Raw genomic sequence first — 7,552 nt, 5'->3', positions numbered from 1 at the left:
TATTTTTATAGACTTTTTATATGTAGTAAAATTCTTCATTATTTTACCCATTTTCTTGAACAAATTAGTCACAGTTATATAAACTAGTGTCTTGGTCAGTTGCAGGTCTGTTCGTATTGTCAATTTTTCCTTTGGGTCCTCTTTCCTGGTATGTTAGGTAATCTTTGTTGAATGACAGGCTTTGTATGTGAGAAATTATAGACAATGGGTGTTATTCTCTCACTACAGAGGATTCCCTTTTTTTCTGGTAAGTGACTAGAGTAGACATCTAAATCCTATGAGAAAATGATTTGATTTCAGACTGTTTCAGAGCTCTTAATATCAATCCTACCTCTCTTTCATCTCAAATTCTAAGGTGAAGTCCCCATAGGAGCCCCAAATGAGATTCTAGGGTGTTTATCAGGACATTTCACATTTGCTGGGTCCTGAACTCACATTTTTTTCTTCAAAACGCTGAGAACGATTGAAAGTTTTATTGAGTTTTTTGTTTGCCTTTTGTACCACACAACTTAAGAGTTGGCAAATTATTCAAAAGGGAAACTAATGTGGAGTGTCAGGCTTGCTTCGCTATACCTCACTTTTCTCCAAGATCCTGGTATCTCAAATCCTGCTTACTTTAGAAATCCTAACTCTAATTTTTGTCTCCTTAGTGCCATGAGATCACCGAAACTTTGCTTATACTTCTGCTTTTAGCAGTTACTTTTTTCTGGCTTCTCAGCCTTCTATCCTGTACTGCTTAAGAACTGTCATATGTCCCAAGGAGAAAAGTAGTAAGCAGACTGTTGGGATCACCTCAGTGAACTCTCGTTCTATTCAGGATTTTGGTCCCTCCAGTTATGAACTACCTGAAAAGTCTCTGATGATTCCAAATAGATGTTTTTCAGACTTTATTCAGATTTTCTAGTCATTAAGTGAAGTAGAAATACATTAACTTTAACAATCACAGCTTTTTGTATTGTTTCTCTTTCCACTATGAAGTGAGGCTGTCTCTTACAAGAAAGACTGTGGTTTTGAAGAAAAAATATAAATATGTAGACTCATTTTGTTAAACAAATTTACTGAGTATCCCATTACTGTTCTGGTGCTGTGCTAGGTGCTGAAAATAGAGTAATAGCACTATCTTTATCCTCAAGGATTCCCAGTCCAGTTGGGTGACAAGAAAGTAAACATATGATGAGTTCAGGTGTTAAGTGCTGTCATAGACATGTGCATAGGATTCTCCCATAAACAGAGGACAAGGAGATTCATTTAGTCAGACAGTTGCGGAGGAAAACAAAACAAATCCTGTCACTCTGGCACATTCCGATTTTCTCCATTTAAAAGGTTCCTACTGCTGTATAGGATCAAAGGGTACAGCTCCCCAGGTGTCACAGAGATGGGTCAAAGTACTTGTAGCCCTTTATTGTCCACTACATATTAGTTACAAAAACACTGTGGGAAAGAAATGAATGTAACCTATATATCAGCTGGGGGCTTCCTGCTCTTTGGATTTCAGGGTATAATTGACCCAGACTCCATACAACTCCATAGCCTATGTTATCTACTAATTTCGAGAATTTATCATCTCAAGGTCCCAGGGCTACTGCCACCTACAACCTGTACTGTGTGTAGTTTTACTCCAAATATATGTCAGTTTGGAATCTTTATGTTGCAAAGAATAAGAATTCCAACTCAAACTATAAGGGGCTTAAAGGGGATTTACTGAATTTCCTATCTGGAAAATTAAATTGAAGAGTGAAGATTAGTGAACTCCATTTTCCCACATCATTACCTCTGTGCTCTGCTGTTCACAGTGTAAGCTTCATCTAAGCCTGGCTCCCTCATGGTCACAGGATGCAACCAAAGCTGCATTCTTCTTCATTCAAGTCCACGTGAGAGGGGTTTCCTCTTAAAAGTCCAGCAGAATTCCTAAACTTCATCCTGATTGTACCAGCTAAGGTTACATGCCTACCACTGAAGCGATGGCTATGGCCAGGAAAATACTGTATGGAGTGGAGTTATCCTTCCTCAAGCACAAGAACAGTGATTGAAGGATGGACACCAGAATGAAATCTGGATTTTGTTAAGAAAGGCGAACAATAGACTACTGATTTTTGGTACATAAGCAAAAATGTCTACTATACACACCAAGACATACAAGTCAGTTTCCAAAGAATCTACCTACACACAAAGTTTAATGAAAAATGTAGGTGCTACCAAAGATTTTCTGAGCAACACAGAGTTAGTTCTGTAATATGCATATCACAGTGCATAACTGATAAGAAAATTCCATCTTAGCTATGGTTGCCTTCCTCTCCCCATTTTCTTTTCAACTGTCCCTTATCGGGTGTTACTTCCCTCAGACTCTTCCCAGAGAAAGTGTCCAGATTCTCTGATTTCTTTTTCTGTCTAGGAAGTCTTGGTATCAGGCAGCAGTGGATTTAAAGTGGGGAGTGTGAAGAGACTTCTAGCCTCTTATTCACTCGTCTCTCAAAAACTATGATCTCTCAAAAGGAATCAACGGAGAATAAAAATTCCCCCATCTTATTACATTATTAAATACTTCTTTTTAAAAGGGAAATATTTCCACACAATAATTTGTATGCAAATGTAGCAGCATTATTCTTGCTAGCTAAAAAGTGGAAACATTCCAAATGTCTGTCTATGGGTGAAAGGGTACACAAAATGTAAAGCATTGGTACAATAGAATACTACTCAGCAATATAAAGGAACAGTTACAGATAAGGCTGCACTGTGAATGAACCTCAAAAACATCACGCAAAGTGAAAGAAGCCAGATGAAAAAGGCCATCTATTTTATGTCTATTTATCTTAAATGCCTAGGAAAAGCAAATCTATGGAGACTGAAAGGAGACCACTGGTTGCCTGGGCCTGGCGTGGGAATGGGGGTAGATGGCAGATGGGCATTTATCTCAGGGGGTGAGATAAATGTTCTAAAATTGGATTGAGGTAAAGGATGCACAACTCTGTAAATTTACTAAAAATCATTGAATACTTAAAATGGGTGAATTTCATGGTACATCAATTATACCTTAATAAGACTGTTTAAAAAAAAAGTAGGTGTGATTGTGCTTTGGTAACCAAAACATGAGTAAATTGAACACGTGTCACTTTCAGGTGAAACACTGACAGCCAGCACATGAGTCACCTTATCTCTTTCCCCTGACTCAGTGGTCATAGGAGTGTTACAACAGAGCTTGCATCAGCCTGGGCCTCTGTGTGACAACAAAGAGCAGAGCAGCCCACCGCCCAAAAGTGAACATGGGTTGTGAGCAGGAAACAGACCCTTGTGGGATAAAGGCACTGGGGAGAAATGTCAATATATATATATATTTTTTTTAAATACACACAATATAAACGAGAGGTATTAATAACACCAAGATGCTTTTCATTAAAAACCCCAGATTTTTTGGTACCACATAAACAGCCTATTGCTGGATATGGAATGGCTTTAGACTGCTCCTCGTAAGCCACCAGATAATTAAGGCTTTGAGGATTCCATATTCCATGAATAGGAAAAAAAGCCTATTTTGCCTCATAAATGCCACAAACCCAGGATGTGAGACAGTACAAGTTTCACCTGCTTCCTTGATTTTCCCAACCTCCACGAGTCTCATAGCAATGAGAGATAAAGCCATGCAATACTTTGAGCTTCTAAAAATAATTAGAAGCTGCAAGGTGCCTGTGACTTATTAAGTCAAAATAATTTATGCTATTTATTATTTAATGACTGATGCTTTGACATTCTCATTGCACAGCTGCAATTGAAAATATCACATTGGGATATTTATGTTGGGGGCAAGCATTTTTGTTTTCATACTTTGTATTTACTTCATTCAACATCCTTTCCACTTCAGTGCTCCATCTCTCCCCTGGCAAGAACAAACTCATGCAGGGAGCCCTGATCAGCTGTCAGGATCTGTGAGCTCTGAGAGGGACCTAAGTTTGGTAGGATACCCTCCCCTTTACAAGAGATATTCCAAAGGAATATCTCCAAAGAGATATTCCAAAGTGCTGGGCTTTCATCCCCTCACAACCCACATTTTTCAAAAGTCTTTAAACTCCTTCCTTCTCTCTTCAACTCTCAAGAGGAATTGCACTGATAAGGTTTCTGTTCATCAAAACAGTGGAATGGCAGTGGCTCTGCTATTCCCAGGACACTTCCTTCTGGAAAAGGGCGGCTTCTCCCCTGAGAAGCTATTATAAAGAACAGGAGTTCTCCGCCTCCCATCGTGAATGTATCACTCCACTTCAGTTATTGTTTCTGTGGATTCCTTTTCCTTCTGTCTCTCTCCCCCACCCTCAAGCAGTTTTTAAAATCCATTACCTAGGGAGTTTCAAATTGTATCTGACCTATTGATTCCATGGGCTGTCTGTGTCCAATGGGCATGCAATACAATATACAACCTGAAGCCCAGAAAAAGGCAACTCACTGATGAAATAAGGAATACAGAACAGTAAACCACAATTTGGAATTTCGAGGGAAATGAAAGAAATATTTATGATATGGGGTTGGGAAATGAGATGCTGTATATAAAGAATGTAAGTAAAGCATAAAGCACTAGGCAGGGATAAGATATTGCCTCTATTAATAATAATTTAAAAATCTAATCTGAATTTGTTAGGGGCTACATGTGTTTCATCCAGATCTCTCCTGGATTTCAGGATGTTTTGTTGCTGGCATACACCCATAATCAGAGGACATTTATAAGGGAGGAGGGCATTGTATAAAAACTGTCCGTTTTCACACTTCTGCAAATCCAGGAAAAGGTTTTGTGGGAGGTAGCAAGAACACCTCAGAAGCAAACACCACTCTGTGATGCAGGGCATCCGTCAAAGAAGGGTCTGCTAGAAAACTGCATCTTTTGCTCTTTATAGTGGGTATGGATGTCTGGTCTGAGATAACTTGCTATGCCATGGACCAAAATATTGGATAATTTAATTCTGTTTAATTCAACCAAATCTTTATTTTGTGCTAACCTGTGACCCAATCGCTATGTTCGTCTCTCCGGGGATATTAAAAATATGTAAGACATGGCCCATAACCTCAAGGAGTTAAGATTATAATTGAAGGAGCTTACGATCGAACTGGTTTTAAAAGGGGGAAGGTGTTACAAATGGTAACATTGATTCTTCATTTCTTTCTTTAACATATTAGCTTGAACAATCAAGAAATAGTCATGCTTTGGAGGAAAAATGAACATATACAAATAAAATGGTAACACGAGCTTTTATATTGTGCCTCAAGCAACAAAGCCTCCGTTTTCTCTGTTCTGCAGAATGAGTGGGGGGACCTACAGGATTAGATATATAATGTGTGGCCACTCTTCAGTAACCACTATTGAACTTCAAAATGAGTTTAGTCATTAGCTTTGACAAATGAGGAGCCTGCTATTGATTTTTACACATGTCTATCATGGGATCTATTTAAAAAGATCAGTCAATTCCAAGAAAGATTATGTTAATCTTATTGGTTTGATTTCCTAATAGGAGGAGAAGGAGCAGGGAGTGAAAGGAGAGGTCCAGAAACTGGCAACATCTGTATCATTTTCTTAAATCAATTCAAAAAACAATTTGGAGAAAAATCAAGTGCCTCTGTCTTATACAAGAAAGCTAAGAAGATATTGATAAATCATTCCAGACAATGTTAACCAACAGCTTGAGAAGTTCACGAAAAAGGACATTGACAGGAGGGATACAATTACTAATGTATTTGTCTTTTTATGGTTCAGTTAAGAGTATCTTAGGTAGTCGAGCACATGGCAGCTCGTCAGACTTCACAGGGTAGCTGTCAGAGTTTTGACTGATGTACAAGTGCTACTTGTTCACGTATGCCCTTCCTTTCAGTAGAGTGCACACAGGTAAGACAGCTTGTTGGTAATTTTTATTTAATGCTCCCAGGATCTGTGGCTGCACTTTTATTGAAAGTTCTGACAGTAAAATTCCACTCCCTGAAATTTCCAAGGTTTCTGCTGTAAGCACTTCTCCACTTAAATAAGATCTTCCTCTGGGATTAGACAGCTCTTTAGGGTCTTTTCTGATGCTTTCTGGTCTTGGAGACAGCTGTTTAGTATTTGGGGAGCGTTTTATTTTGTTTTGTTTTGTGTTAGCTCCACTGGAAAGGCTGAAAGAAAAATAAAACACAAGAAATTAGCAGTGCAAAGACTCAGCAGGGCTGTAGGGAGGCCTTCATAATTCTGAACTGGCAAAGGCCGAGTTGTACACACTTTGACAATTTTCATCCTTCTTACTCTCTCTCTTCTTTCCTCACCTCCAATCTAATCTACTCATTACGTGAAACTGCTCATAACAGTCTTTGACGTGCTTCTAGAATTTTACCTTATTTTTCTAAAAATTGTGTCTTCTAGCCTAAAAGCTCTTTCAAACAGGCTTGAGTCCTGGACTGTTTGATGTTTGATCAGAAGCCTTTTCAGGAATTACAGACCAGATTTTACACCAGGAATTACAGACCAGTCTGTGAAGGAATTACAGACCTGTTTTTACACCACTTAAAATTCTTGGGCAGATGTTTGAAGGCAGTCAATTGTAATATGGCCTTGAAATGCCTTAACATAGTAAGGCAGCCATCTAGTACACATCATCTGATAACTTCATCCATCCATAGGAGATTGTATCAGTGAGATATTCAGAGACCGGTCACAGTGTTTCTAAGGTCATAAACAAAGCTATCATGATTCCCAATGAGAAAGCCAAAACTTGATATTCTCACATAGAAAGACTGAAGGGCTATGATGTAAGGCTTAATGAGCAGATCTTTTGAAGGCATACATTAACAGTTATTGGAATTAATTTCTCCTAAACTGGCAGTCATATGGTATATTTGTATTGTATTCATGTAACTTCTTGCATTTGCATAATTGCAACATTTTGGAATTCTACCTCTAACAGCATGATAATTGTTTCATACAGGAAATGATATTTTATCACAGCATAAAAACGTTGGAAGAATATAAACTCAGAATAAAGTCCAGTCCTTTAAACTGAACAGGTTTAACTTTATGGAAAAATCATTTCATTGTTATATCAGTCAAGATAAGTTTGATCATTCTGCAGAAAAAAATAAGCCTAAAACCTTAGGGCCCTTAAAACAAAATGCATTCCTCGGTCAAGCCATGTGTATACTGGTTTTTTTTGTTTCTTTTTGTTTTTGGAGGCGTTACTGTATCTTTCCATAATGTGAGAAGCACGGAAAAACTAAAAGAGTGAAGCAACCTACATGCTGCAACTTAACCTTTCTGTGTGGAAGAAATAAATACAATCTCCATTCATATTTTATTGTCCAAAGCAAACCACATGGGCTCAGACCTGGCTCAGGAGGGTAGAAGTGTATAAATACTCTTACATGGAGTGGCTCTGGATATTAATGGATATTATCTAGTCCATATTTTTTACCTTAAAGATGAAGATGTCCCAGTGATTTTTCACCTCTGTATCCTAAATGCCTATCACTCCATCTGACCCAGAGTATTAGTAATTGACTAAGAACTTAAACCCAGGTGTTTTGATTCAATTTATTCCCCATCCCAAGACCC

This window comes from Grampus griseus, assembly GCF_964374135.1.
Source record: "Grampus griseus genome assembly, chromosome: 2".
NCBI classification, from domain to species: domain Eukaryota; kingdom Metazoa; phylum Chordata; class Mammalia; order Artiodactyla; family Delphinidae; genus Grampus; species Grampus griseus.
Note: the sequence above shows the minus strand (reverse complement) of the source record.